This window comes from Belonocnema kinseyi, chromosome 2 (genome assembly GCF_010883055.1).
Source record: "Belonocnema kinseyi isolate 2016_QV_RU_SX_M_011 chromosome 2, B_treatae_v1, whole genome shotgun sequence".
NCBI lineage: Eukaryota > Metazoa > Arthropoda > Insecta > Hymenoptera > Cynipidae > Belonocnema > Belonocnema kinseyi.
In genome coordinates, this window is record NC_046658.1 from 9,144,804 (window position 1) to 9,157,511 (window position 12,708).

Here is a 12,708-nt window from a genome sequence, read left to right on the forward strand (position 1 = left end):
TTTAGTATTAAAATAACGGTAAGGCTGCTCAGTAGACCGTATATGTAAAGTTTAAATAATGAAAAACAGTGGAAATGAGCTCATTCAGTTTATGGAAAATGACAAAAGTTTGCAATAAAATGTTTAACAACCAAATTTTTTGAAAAGAATTCGCATTTTTTTTGAACCAGTCAATGAAACTACGTCAGTTTCAATACCAATGTAAGATGAATTATAATAATATACATTATGGCAATTATATAAAATTTCACGGATAAACTCGAGTGCGAAGCTCGAGATACGTGATGAGAATGTGTTTCTTAAAATCGAAGGAGCTTTAAGAAAAGAGAATTCACAATCACCAAATGACTGTCGTCGATGCTTTTATCTTTAGTTTTAAAAATTCTATGCGCAAAGTTCAAGCGCGTAGTAGTTCGGAAGCAATATTATTACAGTAGTCTACAAATTAAAATTTTTATTCGTACCAAATCGATCAGGAAAAATGGCACTAATATCCGTTGCACATTAGATGATCTTTACCTTAATACCTTTTTCAACCAGATTGTTCGTTTTTATCGTGAGATATGGTTCACAGAGCAAAGCTATCATAGTTTTTTTATTGTTTTCGTAATTCATATTTCGAAAACTATTAATAGCCAACAAAAGATTTTGAGTGGGATTTTCTAGTTTATCACGCTAAAATGCATTAGAAAAATATAATGACACTAAATTTATAAAATGACTGTAATCTAGTGTTAGTTAAATAAATCAACCGACCCTATGTTTTGGATTTATCAAATACAGTTTTATATCTGTTTTAGAACTATCTAGAAATAATTAGCTGTCGATAAGAATATCCAAAAAGAAAATTTATTAAGTTATAAACTAATTAATGAACCAATGTTATTTTCGTGATTAGAAATGTTTTACTTACTGAAATCGAGAGTTTCGATAGAAAATGTGAGAAATAAAAGTTGTATTCCTGTTGATTGAAAATTAATTCTATTTCGCAATTTTTTAAACAATTTTCATGAACAAATTTAGATTTTGCCTATTTTTCAACAAATTGGCTAAATTTTTTATAGAATTAAATATGAATGATAATGTCTTTGCGATGACTGTTTGATATGATGCTTTGCAAATGTATAATAATAATGAATTATTTAAACAATTTTCAGAAACAAATTTAGAGTTTGGCTATTTTTCAGTGAATACGCTGAATTATTCTACGAAATGAACTAAGAATGTCTTTTTGATAACTCTTTGCTGCGATACTTTACAAATTTAAAAGAATTATTAATTGCTTAAACAATTTTTATAATAAGCCTAATAGAAAAGAAATATAAGTACATAGAAAAAGATGAGATTGAAAGAGATAGGCGCAAAAGCTTAATTAACAGAGATAGAATGCAATAGACGTAGGTAGACAACAATAAGGGACAACTGAAATAAATAAAAGGGGACTAAAAGGAATCTCTTTTAATTTGAATACGTTGAATTTAACTCAGTATCAATGTAATAATTTCAGCTATCTGAATCAGTGACACTTTAACGATGCCAGTGATTTTTCACAGATAAGAATTTAGAGAGACACATGTGAATCTGGAATGACAATCAAATAGAAAACGATAGACGGGAACAGGCGAAGGATATAAAAGTGGGGATTGAAAAGAATAGGCTTAAAAGTATATTGACAAAGAGGTCGAAAGAGATAGAAGGGGATATGCGAACGTCGAGAGAAGCGATTTGAAGGATAGAGAAGTGGGGATTAAACGAGAGAAAAGGGCAAATATACTAACAAAGGAATAGAAAAAGATAGACATAGAAACAAATATAGCTAGATAGAATGAAGTAAGGTTGCATTAAAAATGGATAGAAAGGTATGCAGGTGGAATGTGGATAGACGAGTTTATGATCTTGAATAAATACACTGAAGAATAAGAAATATGGTAAATACATTCAAAACGATTCCTCAATAATTAAACCTGACGTAAACAGTCAGGGCTATGTAAACCATTTCGAATTGGAATATATAATATTGCGCAACGAGGGCGTGCGTATCTGCGCACTGCACCCTTTGTCGCACCCTTGAACTATTTTATTTACAAAATCACTAATGTTTTCTCTATGAGGAAGCAAATAAATTTGCTAACGTGAAGCGAAATGCTCGTGAAATGAGCACCATATAAATATAAATAAAGAAAAATACCAGTCGTTCTTGAAGACAAATCTATAGGTTTTTTGATAAAAAAATTAGTTTTATTACTTGCTAAGAGGCTTTAAAGTTTTCTGTTGGTGTAGGAATTAAAATATTGAAATCCCACATACTCGACTTGGACTTCAGCTTTAATCCTATAACTCTGCCTTTCAAATTAATCACTTCTCCAAACCAACGTTGAGTTTATTGCGGCTGTCACAAATTGTTCAACTTGAACTTGTCTTTTCGATCACTTTCTTTTAATGTAAATTAAAGGTTAATTTTTTGGTTTTGTTGGAAAACTATTTTCAATAATTTAGAAAATGCGCCTCTTAAATTTCAAGTTACGCAAGCTTATCTAAGGCTCACAATGACCCTCCAAATATTGCAGTTTTGTGCAACTTTTGATATGCCTTAAATTCTCTATATATAATATTTTTTATATATAAAAATTCAATACATTCACTATTTACTAATATATAAACATTACTATGGCCCGAAAAATCACATTTGAGAAATTTTAACGGGCATGATCGCCAAATTCTTCTCGTAGGCAAATAAATTTATCCATGGTTTTTTAATTTGGAAAAAAATATTTTTAGAACTCGCTCCGGCCATTTTTATGTCCTATGGAGTTTCACCTTTAAAATGTGTCCTATTCTTATGTACTTCTTCAAATTTGGTCAGAAAATTATAAGTCAATTTATTTCACATTTTATATGCTTGTTTAATGATCAGTGAATATTGCATTTATTGCATTTTTATGTCTCATAAAGATTATGCAAAAGTTTTGGGCATATAAAATTGGCGTAAAATAGCAATATTTAGAAGCTGGTTGTGAGCCTCAGTTATGATTGTGTAACTTGAAATTTTGAAGAGATATTCTTGAGATTATTGAGAACAGGTTTCAAAACAAAAAATGAGTAAATGTTTAAGTTAGATTAAGAAAAGAGTGAGAAATGCTTATAAAAAATGACACATTTAAGTCAAACACCGGTTAAAGAGACTGCAGGTGGACGGCTGCCAAAAAAGTTGACCCTCGGTTGGTTCGCTCATTGTGCGCCGTCTTTGCTGCGGTCCCAAGTTACGGTCACTGATCATGAGTTGAATGGCAGAGTATTTATAAGCTAATAAATCTATAGCTGCTCTCTAGATTAAACCTATAGACAGGTTATAGCTTCTCTACTTCAAAGCAGTAGACAAAGCAGGAAACCATATAAAAGCATAAACAAGTTTTTCCATTTTAAATGTCAAAGTCCATAAGACATAAAATTTCTGTAGTAAAAGTACTAAAAATACGTTTCTTTTTAAATTAAAAAAAGCTATACATTTGTTTGTCTACGCGACTGATTTGGTGAAAATGCGTCTTTCAATTTCAAAAATTTGATTTTATGGCCACCATAATATACTTAATATATAATATTATAATAATATACCTTCATATAGAGCATTATTTCTTTACTGCTCCAACTTTAAAGATCAGTTTCTTCGATTGCTTTGAAATTCTGGGAATATGCTCTTTCGGCTAACAGTACTTAATTAACGAATTTACTGACCAGGATTATCAATCCTCCGATTATCAACCGTGGTGGGCGGTTGAACTTTCAACCTTAGAAAGTGATTTTTTTTAGAAATGTCTTAGAAAGTGATTTATACACCCTTTATATTGTCTCCTTCATATGTATATATATATATATAAATAGACAAAAGAGAGCCTAATTTTTGTACTATGAAAATTGTTAAGTAAGAAACTGGAGAAATTAAGACTTATTGCGATACAGGAATACCGCAGAACCGCAGAACAGTTTTCAAGCATTAAATTTATTTTTATTGTTCAAGTTAATTCAGAATTATCTAAAATCGTCAAAAAAGCTATTCAAAAATGTTACCTTGCAATTTTAAACTTTTTAAACCATATGATAAATATTGTGGAAAGTAGTTTCTTCAAACTTAGCAGTAGTTTATATTTAAGTTTAAAACATTTTGTTAAGTTATTTTTCGATTTATTCTGAATCCGAAACTTAGATGATTACATGATAAGTATTTTTGCGTTTCCGTGAGTACTTGAATTAATAAATACATGTATGCTTATTTCTTCGTGTAATTGAAATTAGTTTAACCTAACGTCGCGAAAAATGATATATTTTGTATTATTTAATTATGTACAGGATTTAGCCAATATATGCATTGCAATTGTATTGCACAGTCTGGCGTCATCTTGGACCTTCGTTTACATCGTTAGAATACACATTTCTTTATTAATTGAAAATAAATATATTATTTCTCATCATAATGTCAACGAAAATAAGCTGGAGCAAATGGTGTGCAAATCCTTTCCGCAAAAAAGATGTCTTTGTTCTGGACGCAGCTCGAGATGTAGGGCAGTAATTCTAATATCATATTCGGTTATCATGTATTGGTGCACTCTGATATGCACCGATGCAGGTCGGAGTGAGAAGGAAGAAGTAAGACGGAGCGATCGGAGTGCTCTTGGAGTACAACAGTGCACGATAAACGAATGCGCTATTAGATTAAAATTTCCTCAGTTAACGAAACATGCAAGGATATCTCAATAATGCATAAAAGAATTTAATAAAGTTTTTTATGCAGTCGCCTGTGTTGTGTACAATGCGGTATACAAATATTATATTTTATGCCGGTATGGGAAGGTTGCACACGAGCGAAGCAAGGGAGAAATTCACTCCAGTTGACAATCACCTACGCGTTATAGAGCCTATTGTGCCATATCCTTAATTATTCGCTTTCAGTAGCTGATTCTAGAGCTCTGGATGGAACTAGTATGTCAACCACTGATCGTGTTATCATTTTCTCAGGCATGCGGGGATGTTTCATCATCCTTGCCGCATTTCCTGCACTCTACAGTGCGATTATGTCTCGTATTGTGCATGTCATATTTCAGGTGATTGTATCTCGTAAGCATCTGAACCACTGCCTTCACGTGTTTCTTTGGTAAACCCAGGATTTCCCTGGCTCTGACCAGTCCGTAGGTATCGCACAGGAGTGCTTTTGAGTTTCGGTAATCCTGGGTTCGTTTTCAGTACTCCCAGTGCTTTGTTCGAATCCAGTATTTGATGGCCATCCCGATGAAACAATACGCTAGTCTCCATACCGGTTCCGTAATGTCTCAGCACATCAGAGGATGGTCAGGATCTTCGCCAAAAATATGGCCGCATGCCGCCCAAACGGTATCCCTACCTCCTGCGCTGTCATAGATTACCGCTACTCACCCTTCCCCTTCTCAGAAGCATCTGTGTACCCGATTTCCCGTTCAAGGAGCGGATTATCATTTTCTTTCGACATACACTACAAGTCCGATAACGTGCCATCCGATAACTCTACATTCCTCTTAAAACGTCATCACACGTACGACACGCACACTAATTTCAGTTTTCCCACTATGTGTGCTATTTTGCTCATGATTTGCATCCATGATTTACGCATGTGCGCACCTAACATCGTGCTAATAGAGGGGCATCTGATACGTCCGCAGTTCCTGGGATTTTCCACCCCTACAGCCCCGAAGTTGGAAAGTTATCGGACTTGTACTGTATCCTTACTTGGGATGCAGACCTGGAAAGTCTTGGTAAAGTTAAGGCGTTTTGTGGTTTCATCTTGCCTCATTTCTAGAATTGGCAGTATGCTGATGTAAATTGGGAACCTAGTGTATCTATTTCTTCAAGTCCCCCTGTTTGCTCTTCACAGGCGTACCATCGCGTGAGCTGCACGGCCAGTTATCGCAACATGTAGTAATTCTTGAGGGAGTATCAAACCTATCGTCGCTGTGGATTTAGGTCTCATTGACCCCGTAACACCCCTAAACGCTGGCGTTTGAAATCGTTGCAGCCTGTCTTGCATCGTTTTAACTTTCACGCGTCGCCACCAGACCAAGGTTATGTATAGGACCATTATTTTAAGGGCAGCGGAGTAAAGCCATGCAAATATTTTCGTTCCTAGACCTCGCATAAAGCCAAAGGCTCTTCTGCACATCCAAAATGTCATAGCAAACTTCCTGTATTTAGTTTCAAGATGCTTCGCCCACTTCATTTTGTTATCTAGGATTACCCTAAGATATTTAACTGTGCCTAAGATCGTCTCCATTTTACCACGGAATGCAGGGATGCCAACTTTCGGCACTATGCACTGTCTCGTGAAAATTACCAGGCTGGTCTTTTCGTGATTTACTGAGAGCCCTCAGCAGTCTCAGCAGAGCTCTACGATGCGCACCACTGACATTATAAAATCCACCAACGTCTCCAGATGAGCTCCCCTGACAAAGATTGCAAAGTCATTCGCCTATCTTTGGGTGTGAGACCTTTTCTCATTTCGTCTACGATGGAGACCGTCTATCACAATGCATCACAGGAGGGGTAAGAGAATAACTCCTTTTGAGAATCCCCACGGCGCTATTCCCTTGACTAGGCCTTTACCTCATGTAACTCCGTGTCGCCTCCGGCGTAGCATGCTTTGCATCCAGATTATTAGCTGGACTGGAAAGACAAACCTTGAAGCCTCTCGACATATGACTTCTGGAGGGTTATTGCTGAAGAAGCCCTCTATATCCAAGAAGGTACACACAGGATACCCTCCCTGTTCCAGCTGCTGCTCCAATTTTTCTACGACAGAAAGGAGCGTAGTTTATACCGAGCAGCCTGTCTGAAAAGCCTGCTGCCCCTTGTGCAGTGGAGAGGCTACAAGCACCTGATCTCTAATGTATCTCAAGACCAGGCTTTCTAGCGTCTTTAGGGTGAAGGACGTCAAGATATTGGACCGGAAATCTTTAGCAGCAGTATAGCCGTCCTTCCCAGGATTGGGAATGAAGGTCACTCTGCCATCCTTTCATGCCAATGGCACGTGTTTTAGGGCAATATTTGCCCTAAACAGTTTCGTGAGTGGGAAAACAATGAAATCCATGACTTTGTGAGAGCACTTGATAGATGCCATCCGCCCGTGGTGATTTAAAGGGGCAGAAGGACCCAAGGGCCATTCTAAGTTTTTTCATATGAATGGCCTTAGTGGCAAAATTCCAGTCGGCCCTTTCTCTCTCTTGGCCCCAGCTTCTTCTTCTTTGACAAAACTCTGCCTTTTTTAATAAACTCTGTTTATAAATTTTAATATTTGTATTGTATTCATGCTGGGTTGTCTCATAGATTTCCCCGGCCTAAGGCAACTCATCTCTCGTTGCCTTAACCCTAATTTTTTTTACAGAGTTTCTCCAGGTAGGCGTCTCACCATTCTGCTCCTTTCTTAGACTTAAATGTACTTTTAAGGCCATTGTTCTCATATGATGTAGTCAGACCCCCTCGAAGAAAATCCGCACCGTGCTGTAACTCCTCTATTGTACCGTAGCTTGTTGGAAATTCTACAAGTCTGCCTTTGAGTTCTTCTTGATATTAGGGCCAAAATTGTATTCCTGTGCTTTCTAATCGTTGAAACCTTTAGTAATCCTAGGGCGAACCAGAAGAAGGTATATTTTTGATATGAGAGGGACTCCTCGTCGGAGACTCTCCAGCCCTCTATATTGTTCCTCAGTGCTTCCCTGTATAGTCAAATCGAGAACCTTACTGAGGGGAGCACGCCAGGCTGTTTAAGGATTCGTTAGCCCTGGTGCCATTTAGTCTTTACTACGGCAATTACGTTGTGGCTTCGAATCATCAGAACTCGCACGCGCGAAATTTCAGAAGGCGTCACTATTACCTTCTGTAAGTATCGCTCCTTAGTTTAGGTTCCACAGAGTAGAGTCCTTCAGTTCCCCAGAGCAGCTGCACCCCACGGTGCAACATCGTTGGTTTATCTATTCCAGATTTATAGTTCAGGGACGAACCTTTGATGTGGACCAGGGGGAGAGGTCCGGTAGGGCTAAAGGGGCGGAGTCCAGCGGGGACTTGGGGATGAAGCCGCATGTTAAAGAAAAAATCAAATACGAGTGTTTTCTAAATAGTTAAAAAAGTAGTTTAAGGATATTATTAATTTTCGTCGATGACTTAAATTTCTGCGAAGCTTCCTCAAAATATTTTCGCCGTTGCAATGAATTCTGGTGGTGGATTACCTTCACAAGAACTATCATTTTGTATTCATTTTAAATTTATTACTTAATATTTATTGCTGTCGCGATGAACTTCGCCTGCTTAGTGTGCGAATCTGGCACTTCATTTTGCTACGCAGGCACGAGAAATCGAATTTCGTACGTAACTTTTTAAGAAATGTAGCTTTTAGAAATGTTTGAGTTATACATTTATTTGAAATTGTATATAAATTCGTGTATAATTTTTTAAAGTATTTTCGTATGAGTAATTATAATAAGATTTGACGTATTTCCAATAAAGAATCATAGTTTAAACAAAACACATTCCGTTTATTAATAATATTAATTGAAATAAGAGAACCAAAATAACAGAGAGAATGAACAACAATAAGCGCTGTTATCTAAGACGCTACTACTTTCTACCTTATATTTATTCATAATAAGGTTTAAAAAGTTTAAGGGGGGCAGGCTCTTGTAGACAAACAAAAATGGCTTAAACTGCTTTATTAAAAACTTGTGCATGTTATAGTACATCATTTTAACATAATTTTGGCGATTGTTTAAAACAAAAACAGCTATTTTTACGAAAAAATCTGTCCTTTTTGTAAGTGGAAAACTTCCTTAAGGTTTAAAAACACCAGGGAAGGGGAGGTATTTTATATGTAGAAAGTGTGTGTCAGGTTTGAAAAGAATCGGTTCAAAACTTTCCGAGTTATGATGGACACTGACTTTGAAAAAGTTGTTTTGAGAAAAACGCATTCAAAGTTTTTTAATTCTGTAAAAATGAAGAAAAAAATTAATTTTCTCACCTTGTACGGAATCATCTATTCCATCTCCATAAAGTATTTTCCCTGTAGCAATATCATGGACCTGGGCTTATTTTTTTAATTCTACACTGTATTTTCGCTTCTTTAGTCTGCTGCTCAGCTTCTTCTTCAGCCCTGGCTGCGCGATGGGAATCTCGTATTCTAGCATATTAGAGTCCCAATATTTCTCGCAATATTTCAAATTCTATCATTTTCAACGGTGAAAATAACAGTGATTTTTGATTTGATAGATATAAAATCTTTTTAAAAAAAGATACAGTCGTTTTAAATGACACTTGCTACCACATGATATGATACTAACCAATAATATATCTATGGTCTTTAAAATGTATGTAATTTTAATTTAAAGTTATAGTTTAGAATTTCTAAAACAGTTCAATCTTTGAGGCCATTTTGATATTAAATATTTCAAAATTTCATATTAAAAGCCTTGAGAGTCAATACTGAATTTAATGAATTGAGATGTAAATATAAGGCAATTTCAAATTGAAAAGGTTAAAATTGTACCATTTCAAAAAACGAAATCACCTTATAGCAATATTGTTCTGTAATTTGTATTCCTTATTTTATTCTTTAATTTTCCATGTAAGATCTTAAAATTGTCCGATTTATAGTTAAAGATTTAAGCAAACAAATAATTTAAAATTAAATTATATTTAATTTAAGAACGTTTAGAATTTTTAATATTTCCATTTCATAGGTTTTAATTTTCTAGTTCAGATTTACGGCATGAAAGTGTTAAGTGGTATTAATTGAGTAGTGCTAATTTTAGTCAAATTGCAGTGGTATTTAAGATGAACTGATGGGAATAATATGTGAGAGGGTTTTCGGAGTGAGGGTTTGTATGTTGTAAAGTATTAAGGCGAAAAGTTGTGCGCTGTTTTGGGAGATTGAGACTGTTTTGTGTAGACTGAGAGGTTGGTTTTTGTAGCGAGAGGAGCAGGGTGGAGAGATAAGTGCAGTCGAATAGACGCGATAGGGAGGGGAAGTGAGAGATAAGCACGAGAGAGAAGTACGGAAGAAATTACGGTAGTAGGGTGAGACAGCTCCTTAGTGACAGTTAGCTACGCAGTACGCAGGTTACGTTTTTGATGTCAAGAAAAGGGGTCAATATAGGAAAACGGTAGAGAGGGAGAAATTGAGGGTACAAAGATTTAGATTAATCGAACCGTTTATAAACAGGAAGAGGGATAGGGCAGAAAGAGGAAGTAGCGAAAAAACAAAAGAAATAGGATTCACCCTGCAAAACCCGAAAATGATGGAACACCAGCGGAAAAAGATCAGAATAGAGATGGGAGAAGGACGAGGGGAAAAACGAAAACAACATTGAACACAGAAGGTGGTAGAAGTTGCAAAGGTAAAGCTCGAAAAATCAAAACGGGAGATTGGAGTGGGGGAGAGTGTAAGTTATGAGAGGGAAAGGACATGGGAAATGGATAAAAAATTATAAAGGAAAGGAGGGGATAAAAGAAAAAGAAACATAGTGATAAAGGGTCTAGGATTAGAAGGGGAGTTAAAGAAAGGAGTAGCAAATGTACTAAAAAGTATAGATGCTAAGATAGAGATTAAGGAAATGCGAAGTGCAGTAAAGGATATGCGAAGAGGAGAAAAAATTGTACTGGTGAAACTAAAGAAACGGGAACATAAGAGGGAAGTGATGACAAAGAAGAGGCTGTTATATGAAAGCCCGGAGAGAACAGAGGATCATTTGATATGGGTAAAAAGGAATATGCAGTGGAAGTGAAGACAAATAGCGGAAGAGGAAGGAAGTAAGGGATGGGAAAGAAGATGGGAAGAGATGGTAAGAAATGAGGTGCCGGGAAACTAGGAGAGAAAGGACCAAGATATATGAATATAAGAAATAGCAAGAAGCAGAAAGAGACAAGAAACGAAAGTAGGATTAATGGAGGATATGTTACTGGAATATATGAGGATGGGAGAGAAAGAATACGAAGTTTATGAGAAATTTGACACAGTAGGATGTAGTAGTAATGATGGAGACGTGGATAGATGAAAAGGAATGGGAAAGGGTAAGTTTACCAAGAGGTTATACATGGAAACTTCAAAATGCAAAGAGGACGAACAAAAAAGATAGCGCAGTTGTAGGAATGTTGATGGGAGTGAGGTACGAATGTATAACAGAGAAATATAAGAAAGGAAGGAAAGAACAAAAAGAAGGATTAATAGTAGAAGTGTCAAAGATGGGGAAGAGAATGGGAAGACAGCGGGGGCTTATGTGAACTGTGATATGCAGGAGAAATCAGAGGAGATGAAAGACATGATGGTTTATCTTAAATGAAAATATAGAGGGAGATGAGGAAGGAGAAGAAACACGCTCAGGAGGAGAAAGTGGAACGGTAATTGATTATGTAATACTGGATGGTGAGGTAAGAGAGAAGTTCAAGAAGCTAGAGGTAAAAGATTATATTGATTCAGATTACTTTCCGTTAGTAGATACATTAGAAGGAGAAAAAAGTAATAGCAATATGCATAAAAGGGAGTAAAGGTAAAAAGAGTAGAGAAAGGGGATTACTCGATGGAAGGAAAAGAACAGTTTAGAGAAAAGGTCAGAAATATCAAAATGGTAGAGGCAAAAATACGTAGATGGAAAAAGTTCCATTTAACTATAGAAAATACAAAGGTAATGAGGTTTAGAAAAGAATGGGGAAGAAAGAAAGAATAGACTGATAGATGGAAGGGAGAAAAGTTATACGAAGTAAAGGAATTGAAATATTTGGAAGATAAATTGCAAACGAATGGAGATCGTGGAGCTCATATGAGAGAAACGATCAAAAAGCAGCAGGCATAATGAAACAGGTATAAGGAATATGGTGAGAGAAGAAGCGTAAATGGATAAATTAAGTACTAATGCGTGTAAGAAGAAGAACTGGGGCTAGATGGGCGAATGAGAATGATTCAAGTTGAATAACGGCAAAATGAGCATGAGATAGAAGAGAAGTGAATGTAAAGGAAACAGTAAACGAAAGTCACCTATATTGGAAGCGTAAAGATTTGTAAGTACATAGTTTTTGTGATGTAGTCGTATAAGTAGATTAAAATGCACTCGCTCTCATTCGCTTGCTTCTGTCGCTCGTTCACAATGGAACCGTGACACGGACGAGGCCAATTTTCACCTGAGATGTTCGTCTTATGATGAGGAACGCAAAAATGGGCACCTTACAAGTCGGAGTGGATGCGTTTACCGTTGGCGACATGGCAAAGGTGTCAATTTTGACATTAATGAACGTGACTCGGATAAGGTTGAAAATTGGTGTACATGTTAATTTGATATTAGAAATAGCAATCACAATTTTTGTGACTAAATTTATTTTTAATTTTAAATGAAGTTTGCAAATTTTTTCATTTTGAATGTTTTCCATTTGCATGACTTTTTATTTTTAAACTTTTGTTTTTAGAATAATTGAATTTATTTTTTTATTTTAGAAAAATCAGCTTTAATGTTAAATTATAATTTTATTATGAATAACAATTTAAAATTCTAGAAGTTCAGCAGCGTTGGCGTTAAAAGATTCTATTCAGTTTTCAATATTAAATTGTCCAATTTGAATTTATTTAAATTTAAAATTACACCGAAACCTCGCTTTCAGATTTCGGCCTTCTTAGAACTGCTGGCTCCCACATATTCTCAGGGGAGTAGGGGA

General features: G+C 35.8%; 1 protein-coding gene across 3 annotated transcripts in view; it reads left to right on the forward strand.

Moving 5' to 3' along the window:
• LOC117182998 overlaps positions 1-12,708 on the forward strand; it is a 298,189-nt gene that overhangs the window by 15,938 nt on the left and 269,543 nt on the right. The window lies entirely within an intron of this gene.